The 25,369-nt window shown below is 37.0% G+C and overlaps 1 protein-coding gene and 1 pseudogene across 12 annotated transcripts in view; one reads left to right on the top strand and one right to left on the bottom strand.

Annotated features, from left to right (window-relative positions):
* The window catches only part of PEAK1 (pseudopodium enriched atypical kinase 1), a 306,788-nt gene that overhangs the window by 93,312 nt on the left and 188,107 nt on the right, over positions 1 to 25,369 (top strand). Inside the window, exon 1 of one of the 12 annotated variants that reach the window (XM_047737414.1) lies at positions 10,676 to 10,823. The exons of the other annotated variants lie outside the window; for them this stretch is intronic. The gene's annotated coding sequence lies outside the window, so the exon portion shown is untranslated. Of the gene's footprint in view, positions 1 to 10,675; positions 10,824 to 25,369 lie in introns of those variants that run through there. 12 annotated transcript variants of the gene reach the window in all.
* Positions 20,348 to 20,781, bottom strand: LOC125104378 (small ubiquitin-related modifier 2-like; annotated as a pseudogene).

Below are 25,369 nucleotides of genomic sequence, written 5' to 3'. Positions count from 1 at the left end.
GGATGATTATGTGGATGAAATGAGACATAAAAGACAAAATAAAAATTTTTCTATACCTTGTCAAACCAAAATTAATTTGTAAGGTAAATTGTTAACCTGTGGTTGTGTCTGGTGTAATGAGACTGATGATTGGAGGTGTTTTGTTTTGTTTTAAACTTGTCTTTATTTTCCAACTTTCCTATAATGCATATATATTTTATCCTTGTTTTTCTACTTATAAAAATACGTACTCATTAAATTGAACCATAATAGGGGCGCCTGGATGGCTCAGTGGGTTAAAGCCTCTGCATTCAGCTCAGGTCATGATCCCAGGGTCCTGGGATCGAGCCCCGCATCTGGCTCTCTGCACAGCAGGGAGCCTGCTTCCCTTCCTCTCTCTCTGCCTGCCTCTCTGCCTACTTGTGATCTCTCTGTCAAATAAATAAATAAAATCTTTAAAAAAAATTGAACCATAATAAAAATATATACACTAGAAAGTGAAAGCCTGCAGAAATCCCTCACCTAAAGTTAATTATTATGAACCGTTTGTTGTATGTTTTGTTTTTCTGTTCATGGAAGAAGTTTTTGTTATTAGTACTAAAATAAAACCAGGGATTTGCTGTGCACATTGTTTTGCATCTCTTTTACTAAGGTTTCTTGAATATTTTTTCCTGTCTGTACGGGTGACCTTATTAGCTGTGTGGTTATTTCGGTGTGTACATGTACTATTCATTCATTTACTCAGTTACTTCTCATTGAATGCCTGCTGTGGTTCAAGGCACCATGCTGGGGAAACTGTGATGAATAATACACGAAGCTTACATTTTAGAGGGAAGATAGACAATAATGATTAATTTCTTAATTGATTATTTGACTACAAATGTGATATTGACTAGGAGAAGGACTATCAAGAGCTATGCAAGTGCCTGTTGGGGCACTAGGCCTAGTCTGGGAACCAAGGAGGAGCTCCCAGACAAAGTGACTTCTGAGCTGAACTCTACAGTTATGTGTGAATTAGGAAACGACTGGTGAAAGAGTAGTGTATCAATGAATATATATTCATCTAGATATTTCAGTATGTGGCTGGAAGACCATATAGTAAAATGGCAACCATCTTTTTTTTTTTTTGTGGTGGCATTTTTTTTTAAATTCTGTACAGAATAGTCTGTATTCTGATTTGTCTACAGTGAATGTGTATTTATCATTTAGCCAAAACAAAAAGAAAAACCAGAAGTGTTGAATGACCATATTGTATACCTGGAACTAATATAACACTGTATGTTAACTAACTGGGATTAAAAGCTTCAAACAACAATTGGGGCATTAGAAAAAAAAGAAAAAACATAAATGTGCTTGATGTGTGAATACAGATGCTCATAGAGGAAAGCAAAACTGATAAAAGATCTCTCAGTGTATCAGTACTGTGGTGGCATTATAGGTAGCTACTGTATTTCTAACAGTTTTTAAGAGAAGTATTAGCTTTACAGAAAAATTGAGAAGATGGTACAGAGTTACCATACATTCTCCCTGCCACATGCAGAATTTTCCCTTTTCATATCTTACAATAATTTGGCACTTTTGTTATAACTAATAAACCAATACTGATAGGTTATTATTAACTTCCCATTGTTTATCCAAGTTTCCTTAGCTTTTACTTAATATCGTTCCACGATCTCATCCAGGATACCACATGGCATATAGTTTTCATTTCTCTTTATGTTCCTTTTAGCTGTGACACTTTCTTATATTTTCTTTATTTTTGATGTCTTTGACAGTTTTGAAATCTGCTGGTGTGTTGTAGAATACCCCTCTTGTGGGCTTTATATGATATTTATCTTGTGATTATACTGCAGTGTCGGTTTTGGGGAGAAAGCTGACAGAGGTAAAATGCCAATCTCATTGCATCATATCAAGGGTACCTACTATCAACATGAATTATCACTGTTGATGTTAACCTTGATTACCTGGCTGGAGTAGTTAGAGTTTCCCAGGTTTCTCTTGCCTTCTGGAGTTAACTTTACCCACCTCTGTTTCATATACTGCTCTTTAGGAGGAAGTCTCTGTGTAGAGTCCATACTTAAAGGGTCAGAGTTATGCTTCACTTCCTTGAGGGCAGAATATTTACATAAGTTATTAAGAATTCTTCTGACAGAAGGTTTGTCTTTTTTCCTCATTTTATGTATTTAATCATGAGTGTGACCTCATGGAGATTTATTTTATCCTTTGGGTTTTAACCTGATACTATATCTTATTGTTCAAGTTATTCCAGCTTTAGCCATTAGGAGTTCTTTCACTTGCCTCTTTGCTCCTTGGACATACTCCATCAACAAGGCTTTGTGTTTGTGTTTTTGGTAAGTATTTCCTTATTTTCTGGCACTACAGGTTGCTCTAGACCCACTGTGTGTTTCCTGCCACAGACCTACAGTCAGCCATTTTCCAAGGAGCCTTGCTTCCTTTTGCTGGAGAATAGTATTAGGAACCAAGATCTTCGTGCTATTGTATTTTTCTCTTACTATTTTTTTTTTTTCTAGTACTGGTTCTCCCTCACCCACCTCCTGCCTTTCCCCTTAAGATTTCTGGTAGACCAGGGGCGCCTGGGTGGCTCAGTGGGTTAAGCCGCTGCCTTCGGCTCGGGTCATGATCTCAGGGTCCTGGGATCGAGTCCCGCATCGGGCTCTCTGCTCAGCGGGGAGCCTGCTTCCCTCCCTCTCTCTCTGCCTGCCTCTCTGTCTACTTGTGATCTCTCTTTGTCAAATAAATAAAATCTTAAAAAAAAAAAAAGATTTCTGGTAGACCAAATATGAATTCCAACATGGCAAATTTAGATAAACCCATTAAATACCCATTTCCAATCATCTTCTCCCTCCTTTCCTTCTTCCTTAGACCTCTTTTAGCCAGGGTTGACCCTGTGACACATTGCTGGGCAGAGGGATATTTAATACAAATCTCCTGGGAAGGGCTTTCTTTCCAAAACCAAGTGAAATCATGAGGGGATGTATTTTTGGGCCCTTCATCCTCTCAGGAGAATGGAATTGATATATTCAATTCAATTCAGTTCAGCGTGAATATGAAAGCAAATGCTAGGGAATGCACAGTAAGGAGAAAAAAGGGCCCTTATTCCTTGATGTCACTGCTGACCTATATGGTTAAACCATTGCTGGTCTGCCCAGCTCAGGACATTTTTTGCCTAAAATAAAATAAACTTCTCTACGTTAACTATCGTTACTTGGTTTTTTGGTAATTGCTGCAGCCGAGCATCTAGTCAGTTTAGTCGATTCAGATATCAACTTGGTTGGCATAGTTACTGTTAATTTACTTAAGAGGTATTTGTTGAGGGCACCTGGGTGGCTCAGTTGATGAAGCGACTGCCTTTGCTTAGGTCATGATTCTGGAGTCCCAGGATCGAAACCTGCATCAGGCTCCCTTCTCAGCAGGGAATCTGCTTCTCCCTCTGACCCTCCCCCATCTCATGCTCTCTCTCTCTCATTCTGTCTCTCTCTCAAATAGATAAATAAAATCTTTAAAAAAGAAACAGGAAATAATTGTTGAGGACCTATCGAGTGTAAAGCTTCATAATACAGAGCAAAAAGAGAGAGGAATTCTTGATATCATCCAGTTCCCATTGGACCCAAGTTTAATAATTGTATGCAGAATAAGATAATTACATGGTAACTATGATTAGAAACAGAATATTTTCATATTTTGTCATTTGGTTGGTCACAATACCTGTCACTTTAATTTATCTTACTGTATTCTCTGTGTGTCTGCAAATGGTTTGGCAATTTAGCCGGTTCCAGGATAGAAACCTAAGTATGGTCCTCGTCCTCTCCTTTTCTCTAACTCTTCACATCCATTTGGTTTTCATTTGGTAGCCTGTTTTCTTACCTTATAAATTTTTTGGTCCCATCTTCTTTAATTCCTTTGCTTCTCCACTAGTTCTGACCCTTAGACTCTTCTCTCGTATACAACGTTACAGCCCTTCATGCCTCGTTCAAAAGGCAGATGAAATCTTGCTTCTCTCTTCAGTAAGATTGTGTGCTGGCTTTGCATTGTCTCTAGTATAAAGTTTAAATTTTTTTCTCTTAAAAGCCCTGTAGGCAGTGTCCCCACACACAAACCACTCTGCCGAAGACACCCCTGACTTCATTCCAAACACCTAACTAATTCCAAATTAACACAGTTTCCAAAGAAACACAGTTTTCTGTGTTCTTATTTATCTCAGCACATTTCTTCAACCAGAGATTCTTGTTGCTCCCAATGCCTTTTAAACCTTTAAGATAGAGCTGATTTTCAGAAGACGTTCCCTAATTCTCACATTGTCCCTCTCAGAGATCTCTGTATTCGACCTCTTTAACACATAAACTGGCTGTTGGGGTGCCTAGGTGGCTCAGTCTGTTAAGCAGCTGACTTTGGCTCAGGTTGTGATCTCGGGTTCCTGGGATTGAGCCCCATGTCAAACTCCCTGCTCAGTGGGGAGTCTTCTTGTCCCTCTTTCGCTTCCTCTGCCCCACCCCCGATTGTGCTCGCATGCTCTCTCTCTCGTTCCCTCTCTAATAAGTAAAATCTTAAAAAAAATAAACTGGCTGTCATATTTTGTTCACCTTTAAAATAAAATAGTGAGTTATTTTACCAGCCAAATGGCTTTATTCAGGAATAGCAGAAGAATTGCAATTTGTGACGCGCAAGCTATGACAAACCCTAGACAAGTCCAGAGGTCCAAGGAGAGGAATGTTTCATTATAAAGAAAAGGAGGGGGCGCCTGGGTTGCTCAGTTGGTTAAGCCGCTGCCTTCGGCTCAGGTCATGATCTCAGGGTCCTGGGATCGAGTCCCGCATCGGGTTCTCTGCTCGGTGGAGATCCTGCTTCCCTCTCTCTCTCTCTGCCTGCCTCTCCATCTACTTGTGATCTCTCTCTGTCAAATAAATAAATAAAATCTTAAAAAAAAAAAAAGGAGGAAGTTGGGAGGGACTGCTTTGAAGGAAAGTCTGTTTGAGGAAAGTGAAAGTTCAGGATGGTAACAGTTTCTTGTTGGCTGAGTTGTTATTTTCTTACTGGCTGAGCTTGTTGGTGGGCTAGGAGAAAATTTTCCTCCTCCTTGCTGAAATAACAAAGTAGGCTTCTTCCTGTTCAGAATACAAGGTATGTCTCTTCCTGTTGGGTTATAATTGGTGACAAGTAATAGGGCTGGAGAGCTTTCCCTTCTGGCCTCTAGACTCAGTTTTAAATGAAGTTTCCCTTATTCACTTTCACAATTTGAAATACCTCTTGAATGCATGTACTTTCCATCTCCAGTACCACTCTTTGTTCTAGACAATCATTGTTATAACCTATTGAAATGGTCTCTCTGCTTCTACTTTGGTAACTTGTAAAATACATGCTTTACCCAGTATCTGGTGATCTTTTCAAACTCCAGATCTGATCATTATGTCACTGTGTTTAAAAATCCTTCTCAGGTTTAATGATGATCTTAGCCTAAAAATTAAATCCTAACATGGCCTGTAATGTAGGTCATATGATAGTTCCTGTGTATCACTTTTCTTGTCTCTCTTAGTCTTTTAGTTCTTTAAATGTGCTCTGCTTCCTCTTAGCTCAGGGCCTTTGCACATGTTTCTCCTATCTGAAACATTTATCATTTAAATACCTTCAACTCTCAACATTTGCTCAGGATATCCTCACCCAGATCTACAGCAGATTTCTTTGTTGTGTGTTTCACTTGCTCCGTCTTTTGCATAAACTTGTAGAGTTGAACAAGGTGGAGAGCATATAGTTGCATTTAATTTTCAAAAATGATTATGGCTCCTGTCTTTAAAAGTAGCTTTTCTGCATCCACCCCTCTGGAAACCTTCATTCCTTGTATACAAACTGCTCATTTCACTCATTCCATTAGATTCCTGTCCTGTCTGGATTTCATGATAAATTCCTTAAATACAGGTCTTGTCAGCACCCTACATTCTTTCGTTCAAAATATTTTTTTACAGCCCAGTGATTTTTTTCCTCTTCCAATTTTTTAGTTTTGTTTTGTTTGTCAATTTTTGGTAAGAAACCCACAGAGAAAGTTAACAATTGTTTGCTTTGTTCCAGAAAGTTTTGAGTAGTATAAGCTGCACTGAAATGGGTACTCTGACCACACCAGGAGCATAAGGGATTTTCAAAGCACTGACTCAGGGTCAGCATTCTGTTCCTCACTCCCCTGACCCTCAGACCCAAAACCTCACAGTTAGAACGTTGTATGATTTCACGAACTGCTGACAAATGTCTAGATGTCATTCTGACTTTAAACATATACCACAAAGTCATAGACTCAGGAGACTCAAGAGTGAGAAGAGGCTTTAGAGTTCATTTAGTTTTAGTCCAGCCACCTTTCTGTTCAAGGTCATTTGGTTCCTGAGTGTTCTGTACCACCCACATACAAGAGTTGTCTTTTATACAGTGAACTCAAATTGTCCTCGCTACAATGTTCATCTACCAGTTTTAGTTTTTGGCACTGTTTGTGGAATGACTGTGTATATTTGAAGACAGCTATCATGTCTGTTCTAAGTAGCTTTTCTCCAGGAAGAACAGCTCCAGATCCTGATGTATCATGGCTTCAAGTTCTTTTAACATCTTATGTAAATTTATAAAATTTTGCTTTTTGAGTGCTTTCAATTATTTACCGCTCTGTCCCCTTTCTGTTAGTGTAAACGATAAAGATGATTGCAAATAAAACAAGTTGATAAACTTAATAGCAACTGCAAAATATGCAAGAATAAATTAGTTGAGAGAACGGGTAAAATACAATTTGGTGTTTATCTTACAGACCAGAAAAAGCTATTTATTCAGACTTTTTTTGGCGGATTAAATAGTGGGTGGAGACAGAGGACATTTGGGTGATAGAAACTGGTATAGGGGATGATTTATCTGATGAATGACCACTTTCTTTGCTTTATTATACCATTACATTTGCATATCATTATCATTTTCAATCTGTGATCAGCTGCTCAATTTCATAAATGCAGTGTATCTAGTTGGCATTTTCCCACTCAGGACATGTAGACTGCTGTTTTTCTGGCTCTGTAAAGGTGTTTTTTTCCCTTGCTGAAAAACACACATTCTACCGTGAATTATAACATGCAGCCTTACATTGTCTTTCCTCCTGTCTGTGTAAAAGTATGGATTTACCACTGGCTGCCTGAACTAGGGGTTAAAAGTAATGATGACAGCTGAACTTCCTATGAACTGCAAAGCCCTGAGATAATTTGTCAGGGATTTCTAAGGTTTTCTCTTTTAACTTTTCCTTTATCTTACTCTGGGATAAAACCCACATAAATAAGAGAAGACACATTCATCTTTGGTAATGATATAGAAACTTGTATCTTTCTGTTCTTTTGCCGCTCCAGTGCTGAACTATTAATACCATATGAAAATTCTAAAATGACTTTATACTTATTTCCAAATAAAATTGAAAAGAAGCATTGTCTATTACCTGATATTTGTGGTTTTACCTGTAATCCTGAACTCTAACATTTCAAATGTAATTGATATCTTTCCAAATGACAGCTTTCTCTGGTGTGGGGGGGTTCGTTTTGATTTTTTTTTTTTAAGATTTTATTTTTAGGGGATGCCTGGATGGCTCAGTCAGTTTACCATCTGCCTTTGGCTCAGGTCATGATCCCAGGGTCCTGGGATGGAGCCCTGCTTTGCTCTCCCTGCTCTGCAGGAAGCCTGCTTTTCCTCTGCAGGAAGCCTGCTTCTCCTCCTCCCATTCACCCTGTTTTTGTTCCCTCTCGCGTTGTCTCTCTGTCAAAGAAATAAGTAAAATCCTTAAAAAAAAGATTTTATTTTTAAGTAATCTCTACACCCAACATGGGGCTCAAACTTACAACCCTGAGATTAAGAGTCTCATACTGTACCCACTGAGCCAACCAGGTGCCTCTTGATATTGTTTTGTTGTTTTTTTTTTTTAATAGTAAAACTTGTACATGATGTCATCTTGTTGACCCAGCTTTGAACAGAAGTTTAGTGTTAATAGCATCTTCTCCAATAATTTAGCTTTTTTCCCTCCTTTCTCATTCTAATATTTGTTGAAAGGTGTAGGACCAGAAAAGGTCCTTGTGTAACATAAACAAGCATTTAATTAAGGGGTAATGCCTATGGTTCTGGAGTCTGTGAAGTGAAACAGAGGTGCTTAATCAGCCTCAAAAGCTATTTACTGCTTCGTAAACTTCAGTGCTCAGTGTCATAAATATTATTACTGTTTTAGGACTCCAGAAAAGCAATGTACTATCAAAAGTGATTTTTTCTATAGTTAGAGTATGGAAGATTATCTTCCTAATAGAATTTTGTAATGAAGCTAATAGTTGGGAAAAGCATACATACCTGAAATTTTTAACTGAGGTGTTATCAGAAGGGACTTAAGTAACAAATGAGGGATATGTTGAAATGAAACAAAGAAGGAAAGGCATTATCACTATTAAGGCTGAAGTTATATTGAGGAATGAGTTACGTAATATTGCCATATATTTATTGAGCACCTCCTGTGGGGCATGGAGTGATAGATGCTTTACATACATGTCTTTATTCATTATAACCCTGTAAACTCAATTGGTTCTAGTTTTAGAATGACACACAGAAACTCAGTGAGTTTGTCACACAGTTGTATCAGGTTACACTTTTACTCCTCCTTTACTTCAAACTGCTTATCAGAAACCTTACATTTAAATAATAATTTTTATATTCATTCTGCTGAATACCTACTAGTATACCTGAAAAGTTAATGCTATGTTAATTCTTAAATCTTTAACCTTTTATTTTTTCCATATTCAGCATTTATTAAGCAGCTAGTATATTCCTTTTTTAAAGATTTTATTTATTTATTTGACAGAGAGAGAGATCACAAGTAGGCAGAGCAGCAGGCAGAGATAGAGCGGGGGAGCAGATTTCCTGCTGAGCGGAGAGCCTGATGCGGGGCTCGATCCCAAGACCCTGAGATCATGACCTGAGCCGAAGACAGAGGCTTAACAACTGAGCCACCCAGGCACCCCTAGTATATTCCTAATATTAAGTATTATGAGAGCTGTAACCAAGTATGAAGACCTTATCTGTAAACCCAGAATTTAAAAACTGATAAATACTCCAGCCTTATATACACAGAATTTTAAAGAGAACTCAAGCAGAACAAGGTTTTTTTCCCCAATATTTTGTGATTGTTGGCCAGACCCCTTCCAAATTGTCCCCCTTCTGTTTAGATAGGGAAGTGCACATAAAAGCTAAAATTCAATCTGAATAATGTTTGTATGATCCAGTTTATGTGGACAAATAAGGAAGGAGTTCATAGTCTGATTGAAATTCTTTGATAGAAAGGAAATCCTGTGCCATGAGAACCTAGAAGAGGTAGTTAGCATAAGAACTTCTGAAGCAGGAAAGGTTTTACAGAAAAATTGTTATTGGGGGAGCCTGGGTGGCTCAGTGGTTAAAGCCTCTGCCTTCGGCTCCGGTCATGATTCCAGGGTCCTGGGATCGAGCCCTGCATCGGGCTCTCTGCTCAGCGGGGAGTCTGCTTCCTCCTCTCTCTCTCTGCCTGCCTCTCCACCTACTTGTGATTTCTGTCTGTCAAATAAATAAATAAAATCTTAAAAAAAAAAAAAAGAAAAGAAAAATTGTTATTGGAGTCAAGAAAAAAAAATTTAAGCTGGTCTATACAGAATCTTAAGAGAAGGCTTTTGTTAGGATTATAACATTTTACTAACCTAAATGTTTATATCTATCACTTGCTTATATTGTTATTTCCTTTGTGAGCTACTGTTATTCTGTAGATCTTTTATTCCAGTAATGTTTTCAAAAAGATCCTACATTCTATGTGCAAATGTAAGCAGTAGGAGTTAAAAAGTTCAAATAGTTGATGTTTGTTTAAGAAAAGTTGCTGATCATCATGTCCACTTCCCTTATTTTGCTCGCAAAGAAGCCAAGACCCAGATAAACTGTAAAGTGCTTGTTATCAGATACTTATAAGCCTCAGACCTGGGAATTGGCTTGGATTATAGCCATGGTTTTGTCCTGAAGCTAAAACTCTAGTTGAAGAATGCGTGAGGTTGGTAATACTTTAGTAATAAAAAATAATTTATATTTCCCTGTATTGTTTTTCTTCATTGGCTTTGGGAGAGAAGTGATTGAAGAAATTGAAGTAATAGAAGTATCCAAGATGGAAGATAGATGATAATTTAGGTAAAAAATGGGGAACCTTTACTTCAGAAAGTTCAGCTTTTTAAAATGGAGTCACGTAATTTCTGAAGATGTTTATGTACATGCCATCTTTTTAATGTATACTATAATGTGAAGATGGCAAATTTAATAAAAAGCCTGAGTATGTGAGGTAATATGGCAATAGAATTTGTAAGCTCAGATTTATTCATACATTCTTCTTTTAACTGGCCTTTTAACTGAAGTGAAATTGATAGGGAAAGCATGAAGTTATGGAGAGTTTGGAATAGGGATGCCTTTGGGTTGACTGTGATTATCATAATGTATTTCAACCTTGAAACTGAGCCCTGGATGACAGAGGAAGGCAGTTTAGACATAAGAAAATGCCAGAGAGACAAAATAACTTTCAGCTAGTCTATAAAAGAATGATTAAGCAGTTCCAAATGTAAATGCCATATTCTATCACACAGCCATTTCCAGGGATTTTAAATGACCATAACTGTTCTTTTTCTGGATCTAGAAAGGCACTTCAATTTTGAATGGCATAAGAAAATATTTGGAGCCTGCTGCCAGCCTTCTTCTAGTTGCTTTACCCAGGAGATAGTGTGTGCAAAAGCCAAATTGTTTCTGAAGGACAATGTAAATGATACAAGAGCAAAGGATAAAAGGTATCCTCAGAATTTCTGTAGTTAAGTCCAATTGAGGGTTTAGAATTTGAGGTCTTACTGATTCCATCACTTACTCCTTTAAACTCTGACTAGTTACTCTTCCTTCACTTTTCTTCAAATACTCAAAAAGAGAAAATGGCTAAACGAGAATGTACATGATAACTGCATTATAATTTGCCATATATACTAATATTTCCTAGTGAGAACAACCTACAACATATGTAAAATGAAGATGTTAAATTATTTCTAAGTCCCTTTTTTGTAAAATTCTCACCAAAACACTCATCTGTTGCACTATTCTAAGTTTTACCCATTTTCCATTGAATTATACCCTATCAATCAGATTAATTTCCAGAAGACCCTACATTAAATATCTACTCCTTTGTCATTTAGTGGGTCTACATTAAATATACAATTGAGTACAAATTTTGGTTTTTTCCTACCTATCTTTATAAATCTCCCCCTGCCTTATACTTGTTTAGTGATTTCTAATTTGCATGTAATTTTTCCATGTATTGTCATTTCATCATTATAATAACCCTGTATAGTGATAAGTGCAGGAAGTACTATACACATGTACAAATAAGTACCAAGTCCCAAGTAGGTTAGGTGATTTGTGTGAACAGTTTTCTCAAACTTTTTAGTCTCAGGAAATCCCATTTAAAAAGCACCCACCAAAATGAAATGCTAAGGTACAGATCTGAGAAAATATATACAGAATATATACAGTGTATATATATATATACAGTGGAAAACTATAAAACACTGATTTAAAAAAATCAAAGATCTATATAAATGGGGAGATAATCTGTGGATTAGAATACTTAATATTGTTAAGATATCAGTTGTTTCCATTTTTCCATTTTAATCTATAGACTCAACCCAGTCCCAGTCAAAATCCTAGTAAGCTATTTTATAGGTATCATCATACTAATTCTTAAGTTTATATGGAAAACAAAAGACCTAAGAAGGCCAACACAATACTGAAAATAAACAAAGAAAATGAACAAAGTTGGACTACTCACACTACCTGATTTCAAGACTCAGTATAAGGCTACAGTAATTAAGACAGTGTTATTGGCAAAAGATTAGACACATAAATTAACAGGACAGAATAGAGAGTCCAAAATAAATCCTCACAAATCTAGTCAACGATCTTTGACAAGAGAGCAAAGGCAATTCAATGGACAAAGGATAGGTAGTCTTTTCAATAACTGGTGCTGGAACATATGTAATAAGTGAACCTATGCACAGACCTTATGATTTAAGCAATAGGTAACGCAAAATAATCATATACCAGATATTAACATGAAAAACTATAATACTTATTGAAGAAGACATAGGAGAAAATTGATATGACTTGTGGGTTTGGCAATGAGTTTTAAAATACATTAGTAAGAGAATGCCTAGGTGGCTCAGTCAGTTAAGTGTCCAACTGTTGATTTTGGCTCAGGTGATGATCTTAGGACTGTGAGATTGAGCCCCGCATGAGGCTTCATGCTGGGTGTGGAGCCCGCTTAAGATTCTCTCTCCTCTTCTCCCTTGGCCCCTCCCCCTCTTTAAAAATAAAAAGTAAAAATAAATAAATAAAACAAAATACATTAGTAATGTGATCCAGGGAAGAAAAGAAATGGATAAGTTGGGCTTAGTTAAAATTGAAAACTTCTGCGCGATGCAAGACACTGTTAAGAGACTGAAAAGACAAGCCACAGACAGGGAGAAAATACTTGCAAAACACATCTGATAAAGGATTTGTATCCAAAATATGTAGAGAACTCTTAAATCTCAATGATAAACAAATCAACTCAATTGAAAAAATGAACAAAAGCTTTGAAGAGACATTTCATCTAAGAAGATGTATAGGTGGCAAATAAGTATATAAAAGATATTCAACATCATAGATCATGAGGGAATTTCAAATTAAAATAATAAGATACCATTACATACCTGTTAGAATGACTAAAATTTAAAACAAAAACAAATTCTAATAAGGATGTGGAGCAACGTTATTTTTCATTCTTTGCTGGTGAGAATGCAAAATGCTACAACTACCTTGGAAAACAGTTTGATGTTTCTTACAAAGCTAAGTGTAGTTTCACCATACGAACCAGCAAATGCACTCCTAAGTATTTACGCAACTAATTTGAAAACTCATATCTACCAAACCTGCACACAAATGTTTATAGTAACTTTGTTCATAATCCACCCCCAAACCAAAAACAGCCAAGCTATCCTTCAGTAGGTGAATGAATAAACTTTAGTACATCCATAAATGGAATATTATTTGGTGATGAAAAGAGCTATCAAACTGTAAAGACATAGATGAATCTTTAATATATACTGTTGAGCTAAAGAATTCTGTCTGAAAATGCTACATTCTGTACAAGTCCCATTATATGACATTCTGGAAAAGGCAAAAATAAGGGTCAGTGAAAGGATTAGTAGTTGCCAAGAGCCTAGGGGAGCAATGAGCTGGGGAGAAGATTGATGAGGTGAAGCACAGGGGCTTTTTTAGGGTAGTGAATGTATTTTGTATAATACTATAATGGTGAATATAGGACATTAAATATTTGTTAAAACCTGTGGAACCTTATAGCAGAAAGAGTGGATATTAATGTATATAAATTTTTAAAATTTCATTTAGATGATCAGGGATCCCAGGATGGGGTGTAAAATGTGACAAAAGAATGTAAATGTTTTGCAGATTTATGAAACAATGTCACTGAAATGGATGGAGGAATAAGGTGCTGATCTAAGTAACTTTGGAAATCAGTGCAATCTGTAAGACTAAAAGGGAAAAGGAACATATATGTAAACACTGTACTCTCATACAGGGGGTTCATGGGGTTCAGGGTAACAATTTTGAAACTACTGTACATGTTTTTACTATTGTAATGGAGTTATAAGTAAACAGGGAGAAGAAGCTAATATGATCTATGTGCTAATGGATTAGATTTGGAGATATTAATTAGTATGAATGCATGTTTAGCTTAATACGGATATGGATGATTATATATAGAAATGTTCATAGATATGTGTGTATATACACAGGTTATATTGCTCTGTTAGCTGAGAGGGCCTAGAAGCAATGAAATCCTAGTAACAATGACCCTACATTGTGCCCAGAATTTAATTTTTAATACCATTATCCAGTAAGAGGAATGAGAGGAGTGACTGATTCTTGTGCTGGGCAGGAAGTATACAAGGTGAGCCTGGATCATCTTGTAGTGCCAAAAACTAAGAAAGTATGTAAAACACACGGACGCACGCACGCACACAATAACAGGAGTGCAACAAAGGGACAGAAGGGCCAACCGAAAGATCTCCCAATGTTCAAAGCTGGAACACATTGAGAAGCAGAATAAATAAAGTAGTGTTGGGTTAAAACCCAAAGTATAAAGAAATATCCATTTGTCTTTACTGATATAAACAAATGATTGATGTTGATTCCAAAGGAGAATAGGCAAATCTCCCATGCAGAAAAATTTCAAATAATTTATTTAGATACTCCATCCTCAAGGAAGTATAACTCTCTGCCTCTTAAGTTGAACTCTTGATAGTGACTTTTCTTTAAAGAGTACAATATCATGGAGAAATGTGACAAACTCTGCCTCATGCCAGATTATCAAGATCAACATTCAGTAGTGATTAGTCATGCTCATGGTCTGTACCCTTGATATGATAGGATAAAACAATACTTCACCTGAGTGGTTCTTCTCCCTCAAACACATTATCCCAGACTAATCATGAGAAATCAAATCACACTTCTATAAACTATCTGACCAGTAATCCTTTAAACTGTCAAGATCATTGTAGTAGATTGAATGGTGATGTTTTCCCTGGGCACCCTTCCCCTCGCCCCGTGCCCACCCAAATATACCCATATGCTAACCTCCAGAACCCATGAATGTGACCTTATTTGGAACAAGAGTCTTTGAAGATATATTTAAATTAAGAATCTTAAGAGGAGATTATCTCGATTATCTTGGTAGACTCTAAATCCAATGACATATCCCTCATAAAACACAGAAGGTAGAGATACAGAGAAGACGGAGGCAGAGATTGGAGTGATTTAGCCATAAGCCAAGGAATGCCTATGGCCATCAGAAGCTGGAAGAGAAAAGGAATGGTTCTCCCTGAGAGCCTTCAGAGAATGTGGCCCTTCGGAGATCTTGATTTTAGGGTTATGACTCCTAAAACTGAAAGAGAATAAATTTCTTGTGTCTTTCTTAATTCCAATACAGTTAAAGCACAGTGTTATATTAGTTTCAGGTGTAGATTACAGTGATTCGGTTCTCTATGTTACTCTGTGCTCATGGCTGTAAGTACTCTTCATCCCCTTCACCTATTTCCTCTCCCTTACCCCCCACCCCACCACCTTTGGTAACCATCAGTTTGTTCTCTATAGTTAAGCTTTTCTTTTTTGGTCTCTTTTTGGTTTTGTTCATCTGTTTTATTTCTTAAATTCCACATGAGTGAAATCATATAGTATTTGTCTTTGACTGACTTATTTCACTTTATATTCTCCAGCGCTGTCCATGCCGAATATATCTTCCTGTACCAGAAAGTCTGGAATTGCTCAAAGAGGAGTTATATATAAAGGATACAGAAGCGACCTTGAAGGAGCACTCACTGGCTAACTTTTGAACAGTTTGAGTATCATATAATGCTCATTATCAAATTATAGTGACATAATAAATTAGTGGAGAGAAGAAAAGGAAGAACAGAATTGGGAAAACCACAATTCGGGAACCAGTGTAGTATAATCAGTTTTCCATGAAATATTGGTAGATGCTAAAACTAATGGGTGAAATTTTAATGAGTAATGGGCTGTTTGTGTAATCTCAAAGCATCTTCTCCCAAAATATCTATTATTGACTAAGGAAGAAAGAGGAACTTCACAGCGATAAACCTGGCAGATACTAACCCCACTCAGGTGGTGACAACTAATGTTAATAGTAATGGAACAAAGTAAAATCATGTACTACTGATAGGAGGCATTATGAGGACCAGGAGATCATTTCTAGGATTCTTCTACCAAAATCTGTAACATAAATCTAATCTTGAGGAAACATCAGAGAATTCTAAATAGAGAGACTTTCTAGAAAATACCTAGCCTATAACTTTCAAAAATTTTAAAGATTATGGAAGTCAAGGAAAAACTCAAAAACTAACTCTTCCAGAGTAAGAGACTAAAAGAAATGTGACAAATGTAACCCATGATACCAAATCTGATCTTCTGCTACAAAAGACATTAGTGGGATAGGTGAAACTTGAAAAGGGCATAGAGATTACAGGATATCATTGTTTATTTGTTGATTTTGATGATTGTATCATGGTTATTTGGGAAAATATCCTTATGAAAGGAATTACAAACCTGAGTTTTCAGGGATGATCAGGCACAATATCAACAATTTACCCTCAAATGGTTTGGAGAAAAAGGTTCTTTATACTATTCTTGAACTTTTCTGTAAGTTTGAAATGATTTTTAAAATAATCTTTAAACATTTAAAATAAAGGCCAATATGGAAGTGAGAGGATGAGAGGAAGAGTTTCTTCAGGATAGCTCTGATCAACTAAAGATCCCCAGACCTTGAGGAAAATTGAGCACGTTAAAGGGAAATACTAAGATCAAGTTACTAATTCTAGGAGAAAAAGTTTGTGGAAAGCGTTTTTTTGTAATGAAAAAAATCTTATAAGTACTCTTGGAAACTTCATATTGAATGAATTTTGGTATTTAATGTTTTTCCTTGGCTTGCCTCTTTGCAAGGGTGGGGGTGGATGTTTAGCTCCCTTCTGGGTCCTGCTGGCAGGGGGCTTGGTAGGGAAGGAAGGGAATAGAAGTGCCAACTATTACCACTTTGTACAGTTTTGTCCTCCCTAGGTGCTGCTGGGAATGGTTGAAGTTTAGCTCCCTGTGGGCCTGCTAACACCAGAGAAGTGCATAGGAGGGACAATATTTTAGAGGTGCTAAAAGCACATTGAGGAGAAACTATCAATGATGAGGAAAAGAGAGGGATTTTAAGATAGAATTTATAGACTACAGCTCTACCATTCTGCTATCCTAAACTGTGGTCCTTGACATCTTAAGGCATATAGTCTCCATATGCTTTTTGAATTAAGAGTTTTAAAAAAGGGTAAGTTTAAAGGACCATTTAACTCATTATATTCCACCCAGCAATCAGTGTTTAAGGAAGAAATGTGATAAGGGACAGTTACTGGGTCTTCTCAAAGTTGGAATTAAAGATACCAAAGAACAGAAGCTGTAGGACTTTTCTTCCCTAATAATAAATATGGTCAAAAGAGAGATTTATGGTTGTGACTGAACTGAAATAATGGTGTTTTTTTATTTTTAAAAAATGCTGAAAATGACTGTTTTCCTGTGTTGCTAGTTACATATGTGATCACTTCTAAACCAACAACATGTCTTTGGTCTGCATTAGACTAGTTTAAAACTGAAGGTAGTTAGAATCTCTGACATTTATGGTATAGTTGTTAAACTCTTTTAAAATGGCTGAGTTTTGCTCATCTAGAAGTTGAAAACCTAAAACATAATGATAAAAACAACTACCTCTTTGAAAATCTTGTGATTAAGAGTACTTGAAAATTTTTAAGTTACAGTGCTTATGTTCTTTGGATGATGGAAGAATTGATTGAAGTACCTGAAATACCTTAGTTTCAATAAATATTTGCTGTGAAATGAATGTTGAATAATCTTAAAAGATTGGAAAATATTGGCATTAATTTCTCATTGAGCGAGAAAGTAAATGTCTTGCCTATATTATTCAATTCCTGTTCTCAATAGAGAATTTGGGATGTGATGTAAATGAAAGGTACTGTGTTAATCTTGAATTGAAATCACGCAGTGAGGAGGAAACCTGATCATTAAATAGCAAAATCAATTTCATTTTCTTTGCTGCAGTTTAAACAATGTAGGATACACTGCATAGTAGTAGTGATCATTGCCCACTTTTGGGGACTTCTGAAATCTATTACCATTTGAAAAACACTATTACTAAATCCATTGTGCTCCCTGTGGCTGGGGGCAAACTGAGAGTGATTGCCTAGTATACTTCATAGGAAAAATCCTTCTCAGCTCATAGATTTTTTAAAAAAATATTATTAGATCCCGTGGCTGCCAGAAAAATAGAAAATTCTGCCTATTTATAGCAGAATTCCTCCTTTGCAACCAATTTTCTTTTTATTCAAGCTATCTTCCCCAATTCCACTGAAAGCTAGTATTATAAGAAGATTGGTATATCTGAGCTTCTAAGATCTGCAGTCTCTGCTTTTGGCTCATCCAGGTGCACAAATATCTTGGTTATAGGAAATGACAGTCACGGCATGTACTAGTTTCCTAGAGGATCTGAAATATAGTAAAGTAGGACATTGTGCAATGTGAAGAAAAACATGCCAGAGAAGTTTTTGTTTTCCATTGGAAAGACTTCTTTACCTAAAAGGTCAGTCATTAAAGTACCCAAAAGAAAAGAGATAGCAAGTACTCTCCTGCTAAATTTTCTGCTAGGATTCTTTATGATTTTCAATTAGATGACCTAATTAAATATTCTGCAGATGCCCCAGTTTGTGATGAGGATATTGATTGGTAAGCAAAAGTTGTGCAGAATCTCTGAAGAAATCTATATAATCCGTCATGACTTTTGTTTTTATTTAAAGGTATAGGTGAGAAAAAGGGGTAACTTTTAATAGTTGAAATGTTAATAAATCAGCAACTATGGGGTTTTAAAATATTTGAATTGAAGGACCATTTTTTCTTCAATAATGTAAATTCAGTCCATTTGTTTTCCTTACAGATATTAATGATCTGAAACCTATCACAGAAAAATAAGGGCCAGGAGGACAGGCACACCTTGTTACATTTAGCTTTGCTTTATTGCACTTTGCAGAAAACTACTTTTTTCTTTGTTTGTTTACAAATTGAAGGTTTGTGCTAACCCTGCATCAGTGAGGCAAGTCTCTTGGCACCATTTTTCCAACAGCATTTGCTCACTTCATGTCTCTGTGTCCCATTCTGTTTATTCTTGCAATATTTCAAACTTTTTCTTTATTATATTTCTTAATGGTGACCTGCATCGGTGATTACAACTTGTTGATGCCTCAGATGATGGTTAGCCTTTTCTAGCAATAAAGTATTTTTTGTTTTTGGACATAATACTATTGCACACTTCATAGACTAGTATAGCGTAAATAGAACTTTTTTATGCACTGGGAAGCCGAGTCACTTGACTCACTTTATTTTGATATTTATTGCAGTGGTGGTCTGAAACCAAGCCCACATTATTTCTGAAGTTTTCTGTAATTGAAGTTTGGGGTATACTTATTTTGTTAATGCTGTTGGCTATAGTGATATCCACAAATATTTATCCATGATAATTTACAAAGCATGGATCCTTAGAGTCCAATGAATTTTGTAGTTTGAAAAGCGGTATCACTGGGACTTTTGAGGTTAAAAACCTAGTCCATTTCTTTTTTTTTTTTTTTTAGCCTATCCTCAGATTTCAAGTGTCTACAGACTTTTTTTTTATTTAAAAAAATTTTAATTTAAAAATTTTTTGAGAGTGTGAGCGCGGGGAGTGGTAGAGGGAGGGGGTGGGAGAGAATCTCAAGCAGGCTTCTTGCAATCTCATGACCCTGAGATCAGTGTCTGAGCCATAGTCAAGAGCTGGAAGCCTAACCTGCACACACCCCCAAGCCTGCACACACCCCCCAATTTTTTTTTTTTTAAACAAGGAGTTTAAGTTTCAAGACATTTTAAGTTGACTTGAAGGGAAAACTATCTAGGATTCATTTCTTTTCGAGTAATTTATCCCTGTTGAAAGACAAATTGCCCTACAGGTAATAGCTGTATACAAAAAAGGTATAAAATTATTCTTGGTTTTACCATGATAAATGAAAAACATTAAAATTCTCCAGTAGAATAAGGAATGCAAGGATTTTTAAGTTTTTCTTTTTTGTTAAACAGTGAAAGCAAAAATAACTTACTGGAATATAAAAATGAGAACTGAATGAGCATGCCACCAATGGAGAAAGAGGGTATTTTCCCAGAACCAGTATTTTCCCTATCCCATCTCCATCTGATGTTGATCAAAACATACCACTGGCCATTTAGTTTTTAAAAATGCTATATAAGGGGCACCTGGGTAGCTTTATCAGTTAAGTGTGTGCCTTCAGTTCAGGTCATGATCCTGGGATCCTAGGATCAAGCTCCACACTGGGCACCCTGCTCAGCAGGAAGTCTGCTTGTCTCTCTCCCTCTACCCCTTCTTCCCAGCTCTTGCTCTCTCTTTCTCTCAAATAAATAAACAAAATCTTCAAAAAAAATGCAATATGCTTGTGCACATACACAGTTACTTTATGTACGATAAAGGAATGGGGAAAACGAAAGAATAGAGAAAACGATACTGTAGTAGTCAAGGTGTGGTGGAACCAAATTGTGGCTTTCTCACTGAGAGTGCCTTCTTGGTCTGGAGGAACAGAGTTCTGGGGTCAAACAGCAGATTCCATTTTTAGTAAACACTTCCTGTCTGCTGCTGGAACACATCAGTTGAATTCATCCTCCACTTCCAGCTGCACAGGTGTGTCTGTTTCATTGATTGGCTGCCCATCAGTTGGCAGACTGATCTGCCCCATTGGCAAACCCTGTCCTCACACTGGGCTTTTGTTAGTTGACTAAATGGTATATCCACTTGGTCTTAGATGGCATCACAGGACCATCCTGCCCCACCACCTTCAAATAAGTGGGATCATTGTTCTCAGTCTTGACTCCTTCCTTGGGCTTTTTGTTGGCCACGGTGAGCACCAGAGTCTCTCCAGCTGCTGTTTCACAAAAGGGGTACCAGGTCCCCACTAAGAGAGCACATAGTCCGCACCAGGAGTGGCAAAAGAGGGAGGTGGCTGACAAGTAGAATCTGTCTACAGATTCTAAAGAGCTTAGAGACATCTTATTACGCTAAGAGAATCGCCCATGACAAGTATTTTCACCTGCTTGACCAGGACTGTGTGACAAGGGGACTGAATTCCTCCAAGGAGGATGAGTTGTTATGTCAGCTGAAGTGACACAGGCTTCAGGGAACAGGCAGTCGCAGGTGTTAGTAACACATTACTTTAAGGCTTGTAGAAGTTTCTAAGAACATACATTTTTAAATTGGCAGCTTGGAGTGAGTTTGAAATTAGAATATTTTACTTCTATTACCATTTGAAGCTGTGAAAATGTTGATTTTAAGTAGCTACTGTGGAATATGTGCTTTTTTTTCAGCAAATGGCACTAGTACTTGCCCATAGCATCTATCAAGTCAGTGGCTCCAGGAGCAACCATGCTATGTGTGTATCCTGAGACCTAACTTCAGCAAATGGAACTCATACTGAACTCTTCCAAATTCAGTTTGATATCCTAACAGGGAGTGACAGTGGAACAGTGTCTGGATCTTTCAGATCTGCGGGGTTTTTCTGTTTTTTTTTTTTTTTTCTTTTCTTTTCTTTTTTTCAGTTGATTACTCCTGATTTAGTCCAATTTTGGTTACTTTAGACCAAGTTGGAAATTATATCTTTGATGTCAGAATATGACATTAATTGATATCCCCAGGGGGCATTCGCTATGCTATAGTACCTGGTGCTTTGGGCCAAAGTTCAAAGTGTACTTCTCTGTGTATATATATGTGTATGTGTGTGAATCCCTCCCTCCCTTTTGCTCTCTCTCCCTATCTACCTTCCTTCTTTTCTTATTTCCTTCCCCCCTTCCTTCTTTATAATGTTTCCCCCTTAATCATGACATGTAGATTCTTCTCTTACTCTGTGGTGGCCCATTTATTTCATCCATTACACCTCAATGTTTTCTCATTCTTTTTATTGTAGTAAAATGGATTAAGCATAAATTTTACCATGTTAACCATTTTAGGTGTACAGTTGACATTATATACATTCATAATGTGGAACCATCAGCACCATCCATCTCTATAACTCTTTTCATCTTGTAAAACTGCTTTATGCTTACTCAACAATAACTCCTTATAGGAGTGATGACAATACTGACTCCATCATTGGCCCTTCGTCTTATTTATGTCCTCTCTGTGACCTCTCTTGGGGCTACATGTTCTAGGTCCCTTGGAGATTAGGATAAATGCCTTAGAAATGCCCAGCAGGGTTGGAATGTGGGGAGGATTGCTTTGGCTTTGACTCTCTGTAAATTTGTTCAAATAACATAGTCTTTCCTCTTCCTGATGCACAGATAACATCATGAGATGTGTCAATTAGGTGAATGCAAAGCCTCTGAAATGCACGTGAACCTTATGAGCTCCCTACAGTTCCGCCTGTGTCCCCTTGCTCTATAAAACCTGTAGCTAAGGGCCAGACTTTTTTGGGAAATAACTGTGTAGGTCTGGATCATCATTTGCTTGATCCTCCCCCTCAATTCATTAACCTGAGTAAAACTCTGTAAAATGTATTGCATTGCCTACTTTGTTTTTTGGTCTCAAAATGCCTTTTAATTTTGGAGGATACTTTATAATAGTCCCTCGGCCTTCTAATACTCCCCATTCTCCTTTGCCCCCAGCCCTGTGGCATCCACCATTCTACTTTCTGTCTCTATGATTCTGACTACTTTAAGTACTACTTAAAGTACCTTGTATATGGGATCATTGTCTTTGTGTGACTAGTTCATTTCCCTAATGAACTAATGAAGGCTAATGTCTTCAAGGTTTGTCTATGTTGGCAGCATATGGGAAAATTTCTTTCCTTTTTGAAGCTGAATAATATTCCATTGTATTCATTCGTCTGTCAATGGACACTCGAGTGGCTTTTGTATTTTAGCATTGGTTTAGTAGTGCTGCTTGCCTTCACTTCTTTTGGGTATAGACTCGGAAGTAAATTGCTGGGTAATATGGTAACTATTTTTAATTTTTGAGGAATCACCATTATGTTTTCTGTAGCAACGGTTATCGTTTTAAATTAGTACTAGTAGTGTACAAGTATTCCAATTTCTCCACAGCCTCACCAGAACTTATTTTCTTTCTGCCCTGCCCTCCCTGCCCTGCCCTACCCTTCCCTGCCCTTCCCTTCCCTTCCCCTTTCCCTGCCCTCCCTTCCCCTTCCTTTCCCTTTCCTCTTTCTCTCATACTAGCCATTCTATTGGATGTGAAGTAGTATCTCATTATACTTCTGATTTGCATATATGTGAAATATATGTGAGGGTTTATTTCTGGGCTTTTTGTCTCTTTTGTAGTGTCTTTGTCTGACTTTGACATCAGGATGATGCTGACCTCATAGAATGAATTAAGAAATGTTTTCTCTTCAGTGTTTTAGGAAAGTTTGAGAAGGACTGCTTTAGTTCTTTAAATGTTTGGCAGCGTTCACTAGCGAAACCATCAGGTCCTTTGTTTGGAGATTTTTGATTGCTGATTTAATCTCTTTACTAGCTATAGGTCTATTCAGATCTATGTTTTCATGATTTATTCTTCATAGGTTTTGTGTTTCTAGGAATTTGTCCATTTCCTCTAGGTTATCCTGTTTGTTAATGTATAGCTGTTCATAGAACCCTTTTTTTTTTTTAAATTTTATTGATTTATTTGAGTGTGCAAGTATGCATGTTTGGATTGGGGGGAGGGGCAAAAGGGGAGGGAGAGGGACAGGCAGTCTCTGCCCTAAGCACAGAGCCCACTGTGGGGCTGTATTTCAAGACCCTGAAATCACAACCTGGGCTGAAACCAAGAGTCCAACACTCAACTGACTGAGCCACGCAGGTGCCCCAAACTCTTTTATAATCCTTTTTATTTCTTTAGAATTGGTAGTAAGGACTCCACTTTAATTTTAGTGAATGATTTTAATAATTTGAGACTTTTCTCTTTTTTTCTTAGTCTATCTAAGCTAAAGATTTGTCACTTTGTTGATCTTTTTAAGGAACAATCTTCTCAAGAAACTTCTGGTTTCATTGATTTTCCTCTATGGTTTTCTATTCTGTATTTCCTTTATCTCTGCTCTAATCTTTATTATTTCCTTCCTTCTGCTATCTTGGGTTTAGTTCTTTTTCTAGTTGCTTAAATTGTAAGCTTAGGTTGCTGATTTGAGCTTTTTCTTTTTTCTTTTTTTAATGCAAGCATTTATAGCTATGTATTTTCCCCTTAGCACTGCTTTCCCTGCCTCCCGTCAGTCTTGGCATGTTGTATTTTCATTTTCATTCATGTCTAAGTATTTTCTAATGTCTCTTGTGAGTTCTTTTTTTAATCCATTGGTTGCTGAAGAGTGTGTAGTGTAATTTCCACAAATTTGTGAATTTTCCAGTTTTACTTCTGTTCTTGGTTTCTAACTTTATCCTGTTGTGGCTGGAAAGGATATTTTGTGTGATATTTATCTTTCTAAATCTGTTGAGGCTTAATTTGTGGCTGAACATATGGTCTGTCCTGGAAGATGTCTTACATGCATCTGTGAAGAATATATACTCTGTGTTGGGTAGAGGGTTCTGTATATCTCTTTTGGGTCTAGTTGGTTTATGATGTTTAGTCCTTTATTTCTTATCTTCTATCTGGTTGCTTTATCCATTATTGTGAGTGGGATGTTGAAGCCTCTAACTATTATTGTACAACTCTTTATTTTCTCTTTAGTTTTTTTTTTTTTAAGATTTTTATTTATTTATTTAGAGAGAGAGCACATGAGCAGGGGGGAGGGGCAGTGGGAGAGGGAGAGGGAGAAGTAGATGCCCCACTGAGCAGGGAGCCAGCCCCTGGGCTGGATCCCAGGACCTTGAGATCATGACCTGAGCCACTGAGGTGCCTCCTGCCCTCAATCTTGTCAGTTTTTGCTTCATATGTTTTGGTGGTCTGTCAGTAGATGTGTAAATGTGCAGAACTGTTGTATCTTCTGCTGTATTGAATCATTTATTAATATATAATATCCTCTCTAGTTTTTAATGAGACAAAATCATGAATGTTTTAAAAAGCAATAAATCTTTAAGTTAATATACTTCCTCCTCCATCTGAAAAGTTAACTATTTAAAATGGCTCCTAATTGTAATTATATCACTTACAACTTTTATTTTTATATACATTAGCAAATAATTTATTGTTTATTACAGATATGCCAAATTCTTTGTAGGAAGAATATTCACTGTTGCAGTTTTAGCTGATAAAACAATGTATGCAGATAAAACAGGAAGGGAAACATTGTTTCTCCCCATTTAAAAACAAAAATTGATGTATTTGAAAGTAGGTGGGTACAGCTATAAAGCATAAGCTCATTCTTACTCTTCTTCTTTTTTTTTTTTTTTTAGAGATTTTATTTATGTATTTGACAGACAGACATCACAAGTAGGCAGAGAGGGTAGAGGGGAAGCAGGCTCCCCACTGAGCAGAGAGGCAGACGTGGAGCTCGATTCCAGGACCCCGGGATCATGACGGGAGCCTAAGGCAGAGGCTTAACCCACAGAGCCACCCAGGCACCCTCATTCTTACTATTCTAACATTTTGGTTTCTTATGAAATGGATATTCCTCCTGTAGAAATAATTGTAAGAAAAGTCTGATCCCCTGTTGAAATTTTTTCA

Source organism: Lutra lutra, chromosome 7 (assembly GCF_902655055.1).
Source record: "Lutra lutra chromosome 7, mLutLut1.2, whole genome shotgun sequence".
NCBI classification, from domain to species: domain Eukaryota; kingdom Metazoa; phylum Chordata; class Mammalia; order Carnivora; family Mustelidae; genus Lutra; species Lutra lutra.
Note: the sequence above shows the minus strand (reverse complement) of the source record. Positions and strands in the feature narration are given on the sequence as shown.